Raw genomic sequence first — 20,284 nt, forward strand, 5'->3', positions numbered from 1 at the left:
AACCATTCCATTTTCATAAGATCATTGGTAACCTTGCGGAGAGCAGTTTTAGTCAAGTGGGAATGGAAGCCAGCTTTCAAAGGATTAAAATATTAATATGTGAGAAATTAGATACAAGTTTAGATAACATTTTCCAGAACTTTAACTATGAAAGGGAGGCAAAATACAGGATAATAGCTTGAGGGTCAAGTGAACTCTTTTTTTTTAAGGATGGGAGAAATTTGGGCAGATTTATATACAGCAATGAAAGAATCAGAGAATAAAGAGAATTTTAACATGAGGGAGACAGAGGAAATAATAAAAGAAGAAGAGAGAGAATAAAACTAAAGGCACAAATAGAGAGGGTAGTAAGTGTCATCTTATCCTCTGAAACTGGAGCAAAGAAAGGGAGGATCAATGGATTCTACTGGGGTTAATTTTTAATAATATTTCATCTTTTTCCAATTATATGTTATAATGTTCTTTGTTGATTTTCTGGAGGCTTCTGGAGCAGCCTTCCTATCAGTTCAGTAAATCACCACAAGAAAATCCAAATCCTTTATTATCTCCTTCACAATCTAGTTTCCTTGCCTGGGGCCCAGACTAGTTTTTTTAGAGGCCTTCTGGAATCTTGGTTTCAGTGGAGAAAAGAAAGAGGAGAGCCCTGCCACCAAGGCGGTATGAGATGGGATGAATGAATCTGGCTTTCCTTGGCTCTGAGAGTTTGAGCTCCTGCCTCCAGTCTTCTTGTCTTCTCTGACTCTGGGTCCTAGCTTATATGCTTTACACTGAGTATAAACCAATCATTATATCACTAGGAAACCATTGTTTGTTGTAAGATTAAATCAATCATACTGAACTTAGAAAACTATTAATCACCATGCTAAACTAGATAACCATTGTCTCATCAATTCTACTGACTTTAATACCTTATAAGAATCTTTGTTTCAGAGTTCTGGCCCATAACAATATTTAGCATTCCTTTTCACAAAATTTTGAGTTCCAAATTTTTCTCCTTCTCTTTCTCCCTTCCTCTTGTATACAGTAACAGCAATATTATATAATAATCAACTTGAATAACTTAGCTATTCAGAGTAATACAATGATCCAAAACAATTTCAAAGAACTCATAATAACTACTCACCTCTAGAGAAAGAAATGAAGGATTCTAAATACAAATTGAAACATACTATTTTTCACTTTCTTTATTTTAAAGGTTTTCAATGTTTTGTTTCATAACACGACAAATTTGGAAACACTGTAGTGTTCTCTTTTTTCCTAAATTATAATGGTTCTCTCTGGGAGCAAGTTTCTTGGGGAGGTTTTCTGGAGGCAGCCTTCATTTCAGTTCTGAGTAATAATCACCTCAAATGCAACCAGGAGTTAAAATCCAGTCCTTTATTGTCTCCTTCAAAATAGGCCAGTTAGTTTAATTCTTAGAGGCCTATCTCCCTCCTTGGTTCCAAGAGCTCTTGCAGCTTGTCTTTTATTGCCTCCAGCTCCCTCTGAATCTCCAGTTCTGAATCTTCTCCCGACTGAATTCTGGCTCTGTCAATCTCCCAAACAGACTTATTTCTGACTCCTCCACTAATTGACTTACTTCTCAATCTCTTCAAGTCTCTTGACTGAAGCTCTAAGAGCTTCTTATATATGCTCTCTTAAAGGTGTAATCCAAAGGTTGACTCCTCCTCTGAGAGACTGGGATTATGGGAGGTATAAACTTATGAATCTCATACTGAATCCTGAAATCTCCCAAACTTGTGAACTAATGTGTGAGCTAATGTGTGAACTCTCAAAGGTGTAAACATAAGCATTGTTTCTATCAATTCTAGTGACTTAACACCTCGTAAGGATTCCAACAAAACATGTTTTGGATGATTGCACATGCTTCACCTTTGTCAAATTGCTTACCATCTTAGAAAGGAAGAGAAGAGAGAATAAGGGAAAGAAATTGAAAATCAAAAATTTTTAAATGCCAAAATTTGTTTTTTGATATGTAATTGGGAAAAAACAAAATATTTTAAAAGTTGGCTAAAACAAGATAAATGTGGAACTATGTATAGAAAAACTGTACATTTTAACATATTGAATTGCTTGCTGTCTAGAAGAGGGTTGGAGAGAAAGGAGGGAGAAAAACTTGAAACATGGGATATTACAAGAGTGAATGTTGAAAATTATCTATGCATGTATTTTGAAAATTAAAAGCTATTATTAAAAATGTAATAAAATTGGCTAAAAGTAGAATTTATTGGTCAAAGGATATAAATAAACAATCTTCAGACAAAGAAATTAAAGCTATTTCTAGTCGTATGAAAAAATGCTCTAAACTACTATTGATTAGTGAAATGCAAATTAAGACAACTCTAAGGTACGACTTCAAACCTCCCAGATTGGCTAAGATGATAAGAAAAGATAAGGACAAATGCTAGAGAGATGTGGGAAAACTGGAACATTAATGTATCGTTGGTGGAGTTGTGAACTGAGTCAACCATTCTGGAGAGCAATTTGGAACTATCCCCAAAGGGCTATCAATCTGTGCATACCCTTTGTTCCAACAATCTCTACTTGGCCTGTATCCCAAAGAGATCATAAAAAAGGGAAAAGGACCTTTGTGCAAAAATATTTATAGCAGTCCTTTTGTAATGGCAAGGAACTGGGAATTGAATAGAACCAACTCTTAGTTTTATTAATCAATTCAATAGTTTTTTTACTTTCAATTTTATTGATCTCTCCTTTTATTTTTAGAATTTCAAGTTTAGTGTTTGACTGGGGGTTTTTAATTTGTTCCTTTTCTAGCATTTTTAGTTGCAAACCCAATTCATTGACCTTCTCTTTCTCCCTTCCTCTTGTATACAGTAACAGCAATATTATATAATAATCAACTTGAATAACTTAGCTATTCAGAGTAATACAATGATCCAAAACAATTTCAAAGGACTCATAATAACTACTCACCTCTAGAGAAAGAACTGAAGGATTCTAAATACAAATTGAAACATACTATTTTTCACTTTCTTTATTTTAAAGGTTTTCAATGTTTTCTTTCATAACACAACAAATTTGGAAACACTGTAGTGTTCTCTTTTTTCCTAAATTATAATGGTTCTCTCTGGGAGCAAGTTTCTTGGGGAGGTTTTCTGGATGCAGCCTTCATTTCAGTTCTGAGTAATAATCACCTCAAATGCAGCCAGGAGTTAAAATCCAGTCCTTTATTGTCTCCTTCAAAATAGGCCAGTTAGTTTAATTCTTAGAGGCCTATCTCCCTCCTTGGTTCCAAGAGCTCTTGCAGCTTGTCTTTTATTGCCTCCAGCTCCCTCTGAATCTCCAGTTCTGAATCTTCTCCCGACTGAATTCTGGCTCTGTCAATCTCCCAAACAGACTTATTTCTGACTCCTCCACTAATTGACTTACTTCTCAATCTCTTCAAGTCTCTTGACTGAAGCTCTAAGAGCTTCTTATATATGCTCTCTTAAAGGTGTAATCCAAAGGTTGACTCCTCCTCTGAGAGACTGGGATTATAGGAGGTATAAACTTGTGAATCTCATACTGAATCCTGAAATCTCCCAAACTTGTGAACTAATGTGTGAGCTAATGTGTGAACTCTCAAAGGTGTAAACATAAGCATTGTTTCTATCAATTCTAGTGACTTAACACCTCTTAAGGATTCCAACAAAACATGTTTTGGATGATTGCACATGCTTCACCTTTGTCAAATTGCTTACCATCTTAGAAAGGAAGAGAAGAGAGAATAAGGGAAAGAAATTGAAAATCAAAAATTTTTAAATGCCAAAATTTGTTTTTTGATATGTAATTGGGAAAAAACAAAATATTTTAAAAGTTGGCTAAAACAAGATAAATGTGGAACTATGTATAGAAAAACTGTACATTTTAACATATTGAATTGCTTGCTGTCTAGAAGAGGGTTGGAGAGAAAGGAGGGAGAAAAACTTGAAACATGGGATATTACAAGAGTGAATGTTGAAAATTATCTATGCATGTATTTTGAAAATTAAAAGCTATTATTAAAAATTTAATAAAATTGGCTAAAAGTAGAATTTATTGGTCAAAGGATATAAATAAACAATCTTCAGACAAAGAAATTAAAGCTATTTCTAGTCGTATGAAAAAATGCTCTAAACTACTATTGATTAGTGAAATGCAAATTAAGACAACTCTAAGGTACGACTTCAAACCTCCCAGATTGGCTAAGATGATAAGAAAAGATAAGGACAAATGCTAGAGAGATGTGGGAAAACTGGAACATTAATGTATCGTTGGTGGAGTTGTGAACTGAGTCAACCATTCTGGAGAGCAATTTGGAACTATCCCCAAAGGGCTATCAATCTGTGCATACCCTTTGTTCCAACAATCTCTACTTGGCCTGTATCCCAAAGAGATCATAAAAAAGGGAAAAGGACCTTTGTGCAAAAATATTTATAGCAGTCCTTTTGTAATGGCAAGGAACTGGGAATTGAATGGATACCCATTAATTCAGGAATGGCTGAAGGAATTATGCTATATGAAAATAATGGAATATTATTGTTCTGTAGGAAAAGCTTGGAAAGACATACATGAACTGATGCTAAGTGAAGTGAATAGAATCAACTGCAGCAACATGATTATGTGATAATTAAATGTGATGCATTTGGCTCTTTTCAACAATGAAGTTACTCAAGACAATTTCAATAGACTTGTGATGGAAAGAACCATCCACATTCAGAGAGAGAGAAAGAGAGAGAGAGAGAGAGAGAGAGAGAGAGAGAGAGAGAGAGAGAGAACTATGGAGATTGAATATGTATCAAAGCATAGTATTTTCAACTTACTTGTTCCTTGTTTACTTGATATATTTTTCTTGTGTGTGTGTGTCTTTTTTTACCTTTGGATCTGATTTTTCTTGCACAGCATGATGAAAATAAAAATATGTTTAGAAGATTTGCACAGTTTAACCTATATTGATTGTTTGCTGTTTATAGAAACAAAGGTGGATGTTTTTCTTCAGTACCATGTCTGTGTCATAAAAGGAGTTTGGTAGGACTCCTTCAATCCCTATTTTTTCAAATAGTTTATTTAGCATTGGAGTTAATTGTTCTTTAAATGTTTGGTAGAATTCACATGTAAATCCATCTGGTCCTGGGGATTTTTTCTTAGGGAGTTGATTGATAGTTTGTTCTATTTCTTTTTCTGAGATGGGACTGTTTAGGATATTTACTTCTTCCTCTGTTAGTTTGGGCAAGCTATATTTTTGGAGGTATTTTTTTATTTCATTTAAGTTGTAGAATTTATTGGCATAAAGTTGAGCAAAGTAACTCCTAATTATTGCTCTAATTTCCTCTTCGTTACTGGTGAGTTCTCTCTTTTCATTTTTAAGACTAACAATTTGATTTTCCTCTTTCCTTTTTTTAATCAGATTTACTAAGGGTTTGTCTATTTTGTTGGTTTTTTCATAGAACCAACTCTTAGTTTTATTAATCAATTCAATAGTTTTTTTACTTTCAATTTTATTGATCTCTCCTTTTATTTTTAGAATTTCAAGTTTAGTGTTTGACTGGGGGTTTTTAATTTGTTCCTTTTCTAGCATTTTTAGTTGCAAACCCAATTCATTGACCTTCTCTTTCTCTATTTTATACAAATAGGCCTCTAGAGATATGAAATTTCCCCTTATTACCGCTTTGGCTGCATCCCATACATTTTGGTATGATGTCTCATTATTATCGTTTTCTTGGGTGAAGTTATTAATTATGTCTATGATTTGCTGTTTCACCCAATCATTCTTTAGTATGAGATTATTTAGTTTCCAATTATTTTTTGGTCTACTTCCCCCTGGTTTTTTGTTGAATGTAATTTTCATTACATCGTGGTCTGAAAAGGATGCATTTACTATTTCTGCCTTACTGCATTTGAGTTTGAGGTTTTTATGTCCTAATATATGGTCAATTTTTGTGTAGGTTCCATGAACTGCTGAAAAGAAAGTGTATTCCTTTCTGTCTCCATTACATTTTCTCCAGAAATCTATCATATCTAACTTTTCTAGTATTCTATTTACCTCTTTGACTTCTTTCTTATTTATTTTGTGGTTTGATTTATCTAATTCTGAGAGTGCAAGGTTAAGATCTCCCACTATTATAGTTTAACTGTCTATTTCTTCTTGCAGCTCTCTTAATTTCTCTTTTAAGAATTTAGATGCTACCCCACTTGGTGCATATATGTTTAATATAGATAGTGCTTCATTATCCATGCTACCCTTTAGCAAGATATAGTGCCCTTCCTTATCTCTTTTAATTAAATCAATTTTTGCTTTAGCTTGATCTGAGATCAGGATGGCTACCCCTGCTTTTTTGACTTCACCTGAAGCATAGTAGATTTTGCTCCAACCTTTTACCTTTAACCTGCATGTATCTCCCCGCTTCAGGTGTGTTTCCTGTAAACAACATATTGTAGGATTCTGGCTTTTAATCCATTCTGCTAACCGCTTCCTCTTTATGGGGGAGTTTACCCCGTTCACGTTTATGGTTAGAATGGCCAATTCTGTATTACTTGCCATCTTGTTAACCCCGGTTTATGCTTTTCTCCCTTCTTTCCCCTTCCCCCCCTTCCCAGTATTAAGCTTGTGAGCACCACTTGCTTCTCACAGCTCTCCCTTTTTAGTATCCCTCCCCCCACCTTAGAGTTCCTCCCCCTATCTTACCCCTTTCCCTCCCAGTTCCCGTATTCCCTTCCGCTTAGCTTATTCCTTCCCTTTTCACTTTTCCCTTCTCACTTTTCAATGAGGTGGGAGAAGTTTCACCATAGATTGAATATGTCTTAAGATTTTTCACTTAAAGCCAATTCTGAAGGCAGTAAGATACCCACTATATTCATCCCCCTCCCTTCTTTCTCTCAGATATAATAGGTTTCCTATGCCTCTTCATGAGATGTACTACCCCCACTTTACCCTTTTTCTGGTACAATGTCCTTTCCATATCAATTTCTAGAACAAGGTATACATGTATTCTTTATACATCTATATAGTCAAAATATAGTTCCCAAGATTAATCTTTACCTTTTTAGATTTCTCTTGAGTTCTATATTTGTAGATCAAACTTTTTGTTAAGTTCTGGCTTTTTCATCAGAAATAGATGAAATTCGCTTACTTCGTTGAATGTCCATCTTCTTCCCTGGAAAAAGATGCTCATTCTCGCTGGGTAAGTTATTTTTGGTTGCATACCAAGTTCCTTAGCCTTTCGGAATATCATATATTCCAGGCCCTTCGATCTTTTAATGTGGATGCTGCCAGATCCTGGGTGATCCTTATTGTGGCTCCTTGATACTTGAATTGGGTTTTTCTAGCCGCTTGCAATATTTTTTCCTTCGTATTAAGCTTGTGAGCACCACTTGCTTCTCACAGCCTTCCCTTTTTAGTATCCCTCCCCCCACCTTAGAGTTCCTCCCCCTATCTTACCCCTTTCCCTCCCAGTTCCCGTATTCCCTTCCGCTTAGCTTATTCCTTCCCTTTTCACTTTTCCCTTCTCACTTTTCAATGAGGTGGGAGAAGTTTCACCATAGATTGAATATGTCTTAAGATTTTTCACTTAAAGCCAATTCTGAAGGCAGTAAGATACCCACTATATTCATCCCCCTCCCTTCTTTCTCTCAGATATAATAGGTTTCCTATGCCTCTTCATGAGATGTACTACCCCCACTTTACCCTTTTTCTGGTACAATGTCCTTTCCACATCAATTTCTAGAACAAGGTATACATGTATTCTTTATACATCTATATAGTCAAAATATAGTTCCCAAGATTAATCTTTACCTTTTTAGATTTCTCTTGAGTTCTATATTTGTAGATCAAACTTTTTGTTAAGTTCTGGCTTTTTCATCAGAAATAGATGAAATTCGCTTACTTCGTTGAATGTCCATCTTCTTCCCTGGAAAAAGATGCTCATTCTCGCTGGGTAAGTTATTTTTGGTTGCATACCAAGTTCCTTAGCCTTTCGGAATATCATATTCCAGGCCCTTCGATCTTTTAATGTGGATGCTGCCAGATCCTGGGTGATCCTTATTGTGGCTCCTTGATACTTGAATTGGGTTTTTCTAGCCGCTTGCAATATTTTTTCCTTCATCTGAGGGTTCTGGCATTTGGCCACTATATTCCTTGGTGTTTTGATTTTAGGATCCCTTTCAGTGGGTGATCAATGAATCCTTTCAATGCTTATTTTTTCCTCTGTTCCTATGACTTCTGGGCAGTTCTCTTTATAATTTCCTGGAAAATAGTGTCCAGGCTCTTTTTTTCATCATTCTTTTCTGGGAGTCCAGTGATTCTCAGATTGTCTCTCCTGGATCTGTTTTCCAGGTCTGTTGTCTTCCCCAGAAGGTATTTCACATTCTTTTCCATTGTTTGATTTTTTTGAATTTGCTTGACTGATTCTTCTTGTCTCCTCGAGTCATTCAATTCCACTTGTTCAATTCTGATTTTCAGTGAAGTATTTTCTTCACTCACTTTTTTAAGATCTTTTTCTAATTGTCCAATTGAGTTCTTTTGTTCTGTGGAATTTTTTTCCATTCCGCCAATTTTGTTTTTTAGAGAGCTGTTTTCTGTTTCCAGTTCACTAATCCTATTTTTCAAGGATTTTACTTCTTTATCCACTCTCTCTTTAACTGACTTCTCCAGGCTCTTTTGCCAAGCCTCCCTCTCCTTTTCCAAGCTTCCCTCTCCTTTTGCCAAGCCTCCCTCTCCTTTTCCCAAACTTCCCTCTCCCTTTGCCAAGCCTCCCTCTCCTTTTCCCAAGCTTCCCTCTCCTTTTCCAAGCTTCCCTCTCCCTTTGCCAAGCCTCCCTCTCCTTTTGCCAAGCCTCACTCTGCTTTCCCCATTTTTCTTCTAGCTCCCTTGTGAGAGCCTTTTTAATCACTTCTATGAGGTTCATCTGTGCCGAGGAACAGATGATCTCCTCCTTTGGGGATTCACCTGGAGACAGTCTGTTTTTAGTCTCCTCAGTATTTAGAGTCTGCTCTCTATCTGTATAGAAGCTGTCAAGGGTTAAAGTCCTCTTCAGCTTCTTGCTCATTCTGTCTAATAATCAGAGATAAACTACCAAAGAAAAACCGAAAAAACTGGAGTCTTTCTTTGGGAGAGGGGCTGGGTATGTTATCGAGCTTCTTCTACAGACTGCGGGAGGGCAGCAGTGAGGCACTGGCAGGACTGTGTTGCGCGTGCGCTCTGAGATCCCAGAGCGTGCTGAGTCACTGGGGGGGGGGGGGGGGGGGGGCGGCCAGGTCCCGGGAGACTCCAGCTGTTTGGGGTTGTATTCTTCAGCCCCGGTGTTTTTAGCTTCTCTGCTGGGCTGCTGACTTGCTGCCGGAGCAAAGTATCCAAACCTGTAGCGAAGCTCTCCCCGCAGAGACGGCTGCGATCACTCCCCACCCCCTCTCCAGTCTGCTCCTGTGCTCTCACTGCCGCTGCCCACCGCCTGCGCCCGATCTAAAACCGCCCCAGCCCTCCAGTAAAGACAGACCTTTCTTGGCGAATCTCGAGGATGGCTTCTCTTGGTAACTATTTGTGGGTTTTTTTTCAGTCAAGCATTAATTCAGAGGCTTGTAATGAAGTGGATAGTGAGAGAAAGCGCGGGGCTTATGCAGCTGTGAGCCTCCTCTCCGCCATCTTAACCGGAAGTCCCGGATGTTTTTCTTTGTATATGTTTGGCAAAATACATGCAAAAAAATTTTGGTAAAAAGTTATTTAAAATGTAAAGAAAAAAGTAGAATTTATATAAAATAAATACCATTTATCCACTGGCTTACATTTCCAAAATTTTGTAATTATGAAATTCTATATCTTGGGATTGCTCAGAATGAGGCGTTCTTCCATATTAATTTGTACTTTGTTTCTAAATTCTTATTTATATTTTCCATCTTCCTTCAAGTAGATTACAAACTCTCTGAGGTATCTAAACAATCTGAAGGATGGCTATTTGCACTGTTAATTGGAAGTTTCATACTGGAAGCCTAAGAGTTGTATCTCTTTCATAAGAATTAGATTTGAATTCATGAATTCGGTACTTAATTCATTCCTTCATGAATTAGATGTCTATTTCATTAGATCAGCAAGGCCCTAAAAGTAAAATCGATGTTTTCCTGTCAGAGATAAGAATACTTTGGGATTAGGGAATCATTTTTACTCCATTAGTTTCAAAGTTCTTCAAGGGCTAGGGAAATAATTCTTTAATCAGGGCTTCTTCAAGAATAGGAGTCCCACACAGGTCAAAAGATACATTTTATATTTCTTCTGTAAATATGTGCACACACACACACACACACACAAACCTTTACTGATACATATGTACATTCCTATACATATATTTTCTTTCTCATATCACCCAATATAGTGATCCCCCAATACATAATATTCTCTGACCATCTTTCAGTTCCCGAGTGAAACCATGGTTCTGGACACTGGTGTTCTATATAGAGACATTTATTACATAATAAGTAAAAAATAGTAACATGTTGTGTTCAGTGTGCAATGATGACATTATTCTTTCCAACTCAAGTGCTAATCCTCAAATGCTGATCCTGCCCAGAGAGAATCACTTAGGGCCTGTGGTGAATCATTGGAATTCAGGGTGTGTTTGGATTGAACCACTTGGTGATAATTGGCTTCCTTCGACACAAAGATAGCCTATTATGAAGCTAAGCCTTTCCCATTGCACAATAGAATGGGGGTGTACACAAACATACTTCTTATACTAAAATGAAGCATTTAAGGCAACTACTGTTGATCTCACCCTCCCCTCATATACCCCAAATTTCTCTGACTTTTCAAATTACCCATTTCCTACCATAGATTTTTTCCTTTCTTTTCCAAGCCCCTGTGTGGGTATGGGTGTGGATATGTACACTCTGTATACCAATATACAAAAACACATCTCTTTAGGCCTTTAAGTGTGTTTGCAGATTTTTAAAACATATAAATAGCTATTATGAGATTTAAAGTACATTTTCTTAGAAAATTAGAGATTAAGGGTAACTAGATGGCACAATAGATAGATTATCAGCCTTGGAGTAAAAAGGATCTGAGTTCAATTGGGTCACTCAGTGCACTGAACATATCCTGTGTGACCCTGGGCAAGTCATTTAACCCCAATGCTAAAAAGAAAGAAAGGAAGGAAGGAAGAAAGAAAGGAAGGAAGAAAGAAAGAAAGAAAGAAAGAAAGAAAGAAAGAAAGAAAGAAAGAAAGAAAGAAAGAAAGAAAGAAAGAAAGAAAGAAAGAAAGAAGAAAGAAAGAAAGAAAGAAAGAAAGAAGGAAGGAAGGAAGGAAGGAAGGAAGGAAGGAAGGAAGGAAGAAGGAAGGAAGAAGGAAGGAAGGAAGGAAGGAAGGAAGAAAGAAAGAAAGAAAGAAAGAAAGAAAGAAAGAAAGAAAGAAAGAAAGAAAGAAAGAAAGAAAGAAAGAAAGAAAGAAAGAAAGAAAGAAAGAAAGAAAGAAAGAAAGAAAATTAGGTATTAGAGAAAAAAAATAATAGAGAGCAAGGACTGGAAAACAAATTGTGGAGCAGCAGCTTAAAGATGGGCCATAAACCAAAGCTACTCGATGCTACCAGATTTGTATTAGCAAAAATTCATGATTAATATTTCATGGAGAAGGAATTAATAAAACATGCAATTAAATGTTTCATTTTTAGTAATTGCATCTTATTAAGAGCCACATGAATAATGTGGGCTTATTCTGTGGTATTAAGCTCCCACAGCTTTATAGACTCTAGATCAGGGAGATCAATTATTTCATCAAGATGAAGGAGACTAGTGGCACAAATCAGACTGAGTCATTTACCGGCATGATTCTTTTAACCAGATCAATCATTATTTCAGTGCCAGTAATTTATTCTTGGAAAAGGTCCATATTTTAGAATCTTCTTGTTGTCTTTGCTGACCAACTCTTTGTGACTGGAATTAGTTCTGGTAAAAGGTCTTTCAGGTACTTATCTCCAGATTATCCAATCACCTAGAGTCTTCATCCCATTAACTACTTATGTATAATGCATTGCTTCTCACTCACCCACTGATTAACTCAACCAACTAATGTTTATTGAACACCTACTATGGAAGAGCCCTAGGCTATGCTTCTTTATCAGCATAAAAGAGAGGAAACACTGAATCATCAAAATACAGAAACAAATAAACAAAACTCCTTTATTGTAGGAGAGATGAAAATTCCATGAGATGAACCATCGTACCTCCAAGACAAACTGCTTGCTCCTCTTAACAGAATGTGTCTTAACTCTCTGTGTGTTTTCTTTCCAGGTCTAAACCACTACTACAAACTCCTTCTCATACCTACCTGATCCTTGGACTTGTTTACCCGTGACTCTAGATTGACATCTTTATTAGTCTCAGTATACACCACACATACTTTCCCCAGTAAAGTTAAGCCCATTAATTGCCGTTAATCACTGGTAAGTCCTTCTCCATCTGCTCAAGTGACTAAAAATCTGACAATTATGTTTATGGTATTGTACAAGTACTATGAGGAAATAAAACATAGCTTTTTAGGAGTTTAAAATCTAGTTAGGAAAACTATATATAGATATATAGGAGGTAGCTAAGTGACACAGTGGATTTAGCCTTGGACCTGAAGTCAGGAAGACCTGAGTTCAATAAGACTTCAGACATTTACTAGCTATGTGACCCTAAGCAAGTCACTTAACCTCTCTTTGTCTCAGTTTCCTTATCTGTAAAATGGAAATAATAACAGCACGCATCTCCCAGAGTTGTTGTGAGGATCTAATCAAATATAATATTTGTAAAGCATTTAGCACAGTATCTGCAACACAGTAAGCCCTATATAAATTTTAGCTACTGTTATAATTATTGTCATTAATATTAATTTTGCATATATATATACATAAATATATTATGCATGCACATATGTACAAATATATTTCTATGTGTATATATCTATATGTATACATTTGGGTGTCTATGTGTATATCCACATATGTATGTATGTATGTCTCTGAAGACATATAGGTATGTAGACATGAATATATCACAAACAATATATAAGGTAGCAAATAGTGTCAAATGAGTTGGGACAATAATATGAATAATATAAAGGTTTAAGTATGAGAATGAATCTGGCACATTTGAAAGACAGTAATTGTATCACTAGGCAAGATAAGGCTTTATACACAGGTGGTACTTAATAAATATGTGTAATAAAGATCTTATGTAAAGTAAAAGAATAAAAATTCTACCAAATTTTATATATCTTTATTAAATACCCACTCATTTGTGCCTTAGAATTGAAGAATTAAAGATGAAAGCTGAAAGTGTTACCCTCAAAGAATTTTCTTTCTCCTAGGGGGATGTAACATGTACACTGTTAAGTGATTCAAAAAAAAAAAAAAAGGCATGATCAAGCATTTATTAAGCATCTACTTTTTTGTTGGACACCATAATATGATGGTGCAAAGAGTTCTAGGAAAATTTAAGGGGTAAGAGAATTATTTTCAGCTAGTAGGAGAGAAGAATTCAAGGAATGTGATTCAGAGGTAAACTGTCAAATTTGAACACTAAGGGCTAACAGAATTCAAAGACCACACATGCAGTAGAAAATTTTGGTCATTCACCAATTGAACTATAGAGCCCCTAAAATTCCTTCCAGTGCTAAGAATTTGTGATAATGATCAACTGGAGAAGATTCATGGAGATTTTAAAGATGTTAATTAGAACCAGGTTTGTAAAAGGTCTTGATTTGTTCACTGTAAGAACTTTGAACTTATAATATCAGTACTAGGAAATTTATTAAGTTCCCACTATGTGCCAGGCACTAAGGAAACAAGTTAAAAAAAAAAAAAGAAACAATTCCTATTTGCAAATTTAAATGCTAATGGAAGATACAAGCATATATTGTACATAAACATATAGAAAATGAGTATAAAGACAATAAATACAAATAAGTAAAAAGTAGATTAACATAAGAGAGCTTTGAAATGGAAAATAATAGCAGTTAAGAGAATCAGGAAAACTTCAATGTAGAAAGCAGCATTTTCACTTCTTGAAGGAAGAAAGGGATTCTCTGAAGCACAGATAAAGATGTGCTTTTTAAAATGGCCAATAGGGACAGCTAAGTGGCACAGTGGATAAAACACAAGCTCTGAAGTGAGGAGGACCTGAGTTAAAATCTGGTCTCAGACACTTAACACTTCTTAGCTGTGTGACCCTGGGCAAGTCATTTAACAACCCCCACACACCCCCCCAAAAAAAAAGGCAATAGTAAGACATATTGGATGGAAGATTGAATACTGTATGTGATGTTCAGAGAGAAGGACAATTGGGTTAAAGGTTAATGTGTGGAAAGAAGAATAATGTTCAATGAAACCAGAAAAACTGATTGGACCCTGATTTTAAAGAGTTGGAAGAGCTTAACAAAGAAATTTACATTGTATCTTACTGGCAATAGGAAGTCACTGGAATTGATTGAATTGGAGAGTAACAGTCATATCTCCCCTTAAGGAAAATCTCTTTGACAAAATAGTAGAAGATGTTCAGAACAGGGAGAAAATTTTTGGAGACTATGGTGATAACTTAAGTGAATGGCAATAAAGACCTGAATAAGTTGTTAGCCTGATAAGAAAAAATGAAGTAAAAAGAAAAAAATGTGAGAGATGCCATGAGACAGAAATGTCAAGACATGGAAATTGATTGATATGTGGGCTGGGAAAGAGTAAGTAGACAAAAGTGCTGAGATTACCATTTTAGAAGATTATAAAGATAGTCGTGTCTTTGAAAGAAACAGGGAAGTTTGCAAAAGTAAGAGTTGAGGTGGAGAGAAGGTAAGTTTGAAATGAATAAGGGACTTTCAGTTTAAAATATCCAACAACTTGGACTAGAGTTCAGAGGATAGAAATGATCAAAACATTGCCGTAAGAATATTAATCCTGCTGTAAGGTATTATAGATGGAAGAGGAAAGACTAGGGCAAAGGGAACCATTTAAGACTCTTTTCCTGTAGGCACTAAGAAGAAGAGTCAGGACACTGAGAAAGAAAGGGACAGTTATAAGAGATATTACCATGGAGAATTGAGTGCATAGCAAAGAAAAAGGATGGCTCTGTAATGATCGTGTATTTAAAATCACCCGGAGTCAGGAACTCAGGTTAAGGGAAAAATCTTCAGTCTTTATTGAAGTGAAGAGGTGAAAAAAGATTGCGATAGCAATATGGGCAGCTGCAACAGGAAGCCAGCTATCAGAGAGAGAGAGCTCTGCGCTCTCTTCCCCTTCCTTTTTCACTCCCCTGCCTCCACCCACCAGAATGGGCGGGGGCCATTCTTTCTCCAAGCTTATATATTAATAGAGTATGGTCCAATTACTATTTAGCCTCATGTGCTTGGGACCTCAGTGCATCAACTCAAGCCTCAGCCCATTACATCTCCCGCTTTCTTTTGTTTTAGAACACAGGTGATCATGCCATCCCTGACTCCTCAGGGAGGTCAGAGCCCCCAAGGGGAGGTGATCACACCCTCCCTGACTTCTCAGGAAAGGAGGTGAAAGCACTGAAGGGAAGTGGGGGTTGCTAGCAGGTTTCTGGGCTGAAGGGTCATATTATGCACAAACCCATCAGCATGGGAAGTATTACACAAGCACATAGCAACAACGCAGAGGCTATTAGTGATGACTCTCCCCACAGTCAGTGCAGGCTTGATGTGGTGTAACAAATATGAATTATACACCCAAGTAATGGTATAACAAACAATATAAATCAACATTGTGTTGTAAAAGATTGCCAGAAGTCCTAGAAGGAGAGTATGTAAACAGCAGTCACACATGCACCTTCTTCAGCAACCAAGAGATAGTCCAAAACCAATCTATTGTCCATTGCTTCACATATCAGGGAATCCAATGATCCCCCCAAGTTTTTGAAGTCCAGCAAAAGTCTTTTTATGTCTTAGGGAATCCAATGATTCCAGCAGATTTTGAAGTCCTGTAACAGTCATATCATTTCTCAGAGAATCCAATGATTCCTGAGGGCTTTCAAGTCTTATGTCTCAAAGAATCCAATGATTCCTGAGGGATTTAAAGTCCTACAACAATCTAATGTCTCAGAGAATCCAATGATTTCTGAGGGTTTTGAAGTCCAATGATTTTCTATGTCCATGAGTCAAACGCCATAACTGCCACATTCTTTCAATGGTGAGCACAATCAGCAACAGAACCACCCGATGTTTCTTGGGTCTTCTCCTTCGTTTCAAGGGTCTGCTCCGTCTCTCTGCAATGGACAAGGCGAATACGGCTCATTGGCACCCATCTGATTCCTTCTCCACCTGTAGAGATGCAAGCAAACCCTCTCCCCCAAGCAGTTAGCCTATCTGGTCCCTTCCATTCACCACTTTCTGGGTCTCTCCACATCACCTGGCGATTATCTAAAGATAGTGGAGCTGCTAGCACTGGACACTGCCCTTCCGGTAGGTTATAAAACCTGTCTGCTGGAGCCAGTGCATCTTTGTCAAAAATCAAGAAATTAATAGTATAAAGAGCTAGATTTAGAAGCTCTCTAGGGTTACTTGTGGCTCCCCCTTTCTTTTGTTTTTGGAGCAGCGTCTTAATGTCTCTGTTTCTCCTCTCTACTATTGGCTGTCCTTGAGGATTAAAGGGTATGCCAGTGGTGTGTAAAATCTTATACTGTGCACAAAAGTGTGCAAAATGTTTGGAGGTGTATGCAGGATCATTGTCTGTTTTTATTGTTTGTGGCACACCCATAATGGCCAATGCTTGCATGAGGAATTCAGTGACCACTCGGGCTGTCTCTTTTGCTGCTGTTATGGCAAAAGTGAATCCTGAAAAGGTGTCTACCACAACATGGATAAAAGACAGACGACCGAAAGATTTATAATGGGACACATACATTTGCCAGATTTCATTGGGCTCAAACCACGAGGGTTCTTCCCTGGAGGCAGTGTAGGAGCGTGGAAAGGAAGGCAAGCTGTACAGCTTTTTACTATGCTCCTAGCTTCCTCTTTTGTAATCCCAAATTGTAAACGCAAAGCTCGAGCAGCCTGATGGTATTTAGAAAGATGGGCCTCCTGAAATAAAGGCGTAATGGCTAACATAGTTAAAAGGCTATCTGCCTTTGAATTCCCATCAAAAATAGGACCTGGGAGTCCACTATGTGAGTGGACATGCAAGATATAAATCTTACCTGGATGTTTTCTCACTTGCTCCTGAAGTTCCTTAAAGAGCTGATATATATTAGAAGCTGCAAATTTTATTTGGGCTGTGGCAATTCTTTGTACCACACCTACTGAATAGGCTGAATCAGCTATTATATTTGTCTCCTGGGTAATAAGTGAGAGCTAACATGATTGCATATAATTCGTTTTGCTGAGTGGACTGAAAAGGAGTTCTGACTACTCTCTTTATCATTAAGTCATGAGAGTATACAGCACAAATATTGTGTTTGGACGCATCTGTAAAGATAGTTGGTCCTTTAAGAGGAACTTTAGAAACTTTTTCTTCAAGAATCCATCACCAATTATGTAAAAGTCTGGTTATCATTAATGGAAACCCATGTATAAAATTTGGAGCCATGGCTAATAAAATTTGCCACTCTGGGATAGTCTCACAACACACATTAATTTGTGTATTGGTGTAAAAGGTGTATATCTTATCAGGTCTCCCCCAGATAATTGTACTGCTTGCTTAATGGCCTTTAACAAAATTCTAGCCACAAGCACTGGGTAAGGAGTAAGGATTTGTTCTGGTTGTGCCGGGAGGTTGACCCACTCTATCACACTGTCTCCTTGATGAAGGACGGCTGTGGGTGCCTCTTGTGTGGCAAAAACTGATATTTCCAAGGATTTTTGAGTGACTCTTTCAACCACATTGGATAAAGCCAGTTCAACTTCTCTCAAAGCCTCTTGAGCTTCTTTTGTAAGCTGGCATGGTGAATTTAAAGCACTGTCTCCCCTTAAAATATCATATAATGGTTGTAACTGATAGGTAGTCAAGCCTAACACTGGTCGCATCCATTGGATATCTCCTATCAATTTCTGGAAATCATTTAAAGTGTTTAGCTTCTCTGTTCTTAAGGACAGTTTTTGTACTGTAAGCACCTTAGGGTATACTTCATGTCCTAAATATTGAAAAGGAGCATGTCTTTGAATTTTCTCTTCAGCTATGTATAATTTGTAGTATCTTAGTGTTTCTATCGTCTTTTGTAGACATGCTTCTAGCATTTGTTCCTCAGGTGCACATCCCAATATATCATCCATATAATGTAATAGCATAACTTTTGGAAATGCTTTTCTTATTGGAGCAAGAGCAGCAGCAACATACATTTGACACATAGTGGGGCTGTTTTTCATTCCCTGTGGCAAAACTGTCCATTCATATCTTTTATAAGGCTCAGCTAAGTTAACACTGGGCACTGAAAAGGCAAATCTTTTCATATCCTACTTATCCAGAGGGATAGAATAGAAACAATCCTTAATATCGATGACCCAAAGAGGCCACTCCCTAGGCAATTGAGTAGGAGATGGAAGTCCAGACTGAAGAGTTCCCATAGGGTTCATTTGGCCCTTGTGTTATTTTTGTGAAAGCCCCCCCCCCCTTTTTATCTTTATTGTGGAGAGAAGCCCACGCTTTGATAGCATTAGCAGCAATTTGCTGATATGCTGCTACAGAATAATTAATTTGTACTGCGACATCTGCATAAGGACCTACACCTGTTAGTAGGTCACAGGTGATTGCAGTATGAACTCCACTTTGACTATTTTGTTGAGCTTGTATCCTACAGAGCTCACTATATTCAGAAAGCCACAAGTAGTTTTGTCCAGGTTCTAGGCATATCCTTGCTATAAATTTCCAGTCATTAGGGGTCAAGATTTCAAAAGCCAAATTTTGTAATAGCATCTTAACATAAGCTGATGTAGCCCCATAAAGAGTGCAAGCTTTTTTCAGGTCTTTGAGGATTTCTATATCAAAAGGTGAGTATCTTCTACTTTCTTGACCTGAAGAATTAAACTGTTGAATTACAGGAAAAATGTGGTGTTGAAATTCTGATACATTTTTCCCTTCTTCTTTGGCCTTAATTAGTCCCTTTTGCAATCTACTCATAGGAGCAGCTGGATGCAGGGGGGAGGTGCTGGATGCTGGGGGGAGGTGGAAATTGAATGAGGGCTGTTTTCATTGTTATATGCGGAGAGCTGTTGACCAACCAATGCCCAGTTATCTAGAGAGATTTGCTCTTCCTCTAAGAACCAAGAGGAGGTGCGTTTTAAAGTACCCCGAAGTCTAGCTGCCTGTTCCCAAGTTACAAGTAGCCCTTGATCTTCTATCAGTTTAAGCAGGCTTTCTATAGCACCACTCCTGGGTGGGGCTGGGATTGGGGGGGTTGCGGTGGGGATGGAGAATCTTTACCTAGGATCTGTCCCATTTCAGCCAAAAAAGGTTATACTCACCTAAGTTCCTGGTCACTGGAGACTTCTTCAGTGAAAGTAGGGTCCTTGGTTCCCACACTTGGGCACCAGTTGTAATGATTGTGTATTTAAAGTCAGCCGGAGTCAGGAACTCAGGTTAAGGGAAAAATCTTCAGTCTTTATTGAAGTGAAGAGGTGAAAAAAGATTGCGATAGCAATATGGGCAAGAAGGATTGCGATAGCAATATGGGCAGCTGCGACTGTTAACCAGCTAGCAGAGAGAGAGGTCTGAGCTCTCCTCCCCTTCCTTTTTCATTCCCCTGCCTCCACCCACCAGAATCGTCATTTCCTATACAACACATCAGGACTTTCACAAAGAGTGGGCGGGGCCATTCTTTCTCCAAGCATATATATTAATAGAGTATGGTCCAATTACTATTTAGCCTCATGTGCTTGGGACCTCAGTGCATCAACTCAAGCCTCAGCCCATTACATGGCTCCAACACTTCAAGTCTGAATAACTGGGGCCAATGGAGAGGAAGAGAGGTCTAGATGATGAGCTGATTATGGGGTGAGAAGGAGAGAGGACAGAGAAGATGATGAATATTTTATATATACACATAATGACTTAGACATGACAATGTGACATTGAGTAGTTAACATCACTAAAATGGGGGGCCCAAAAGGAAAAGACATTAAATAAGCAGGGTGGGGCCACAACAGAAGGCACCAAAAGACAAGTTAGACTTGATATGATAAGAAAGAGGGAGCCATTGTACGATTGTGAAACAGAGCAAGATGAAAGAAAATGAATGTTCAAGAGAGATAAGTTTGAGAGCAATATGCAGAATTAATTAGAAGGTAGACAGAATGAGACAAGGAGACTAAAGAAATGGAAAATATTACTTGGATTTGGA

General features: G+C 37.5%; 1 long non-coding RNA gene across 1 annotated transcript; it reads right to left on the reverse strand.

Annotated features, from left to right (window-relative positions):
- Positions 1-13,362: 13,362 nt before the first annotated feature.
- On the reverse strand, positions 13,363-19,921 carry LOC127554268 (uncharacterized). The gene is made up of 2 exons (XR_007951930.1): positions 19,410-19,921; positions 13,363-16,219 (listed from the first exon to the last, which is right to left on the reverse strand). It is a non-coding gene; the product is annotated as an uncharacterized LOC127554268 (long non-coding RNA).
- Between the last annotated feature and the right edge of the window lie 363 nt (positions 19,922-20,284).

This window comes from Antechinus flavipes, chromosome 3 (assembly GCF_016432865.1).
Source record: "Antechinus flavipes isolate AdamAnt ecotype Samford, QLD, Australia chromosome 3, AdamAnt_v2, whole genome shotgun sequence".
Taxonomy (NCBI): domain Eukaryota; kingdom Metazoa; phylum Chordata; class Mammalia; order Dasyuromorphia; family Dasyuridae; genus Antechinus; species Antechinus flavipes.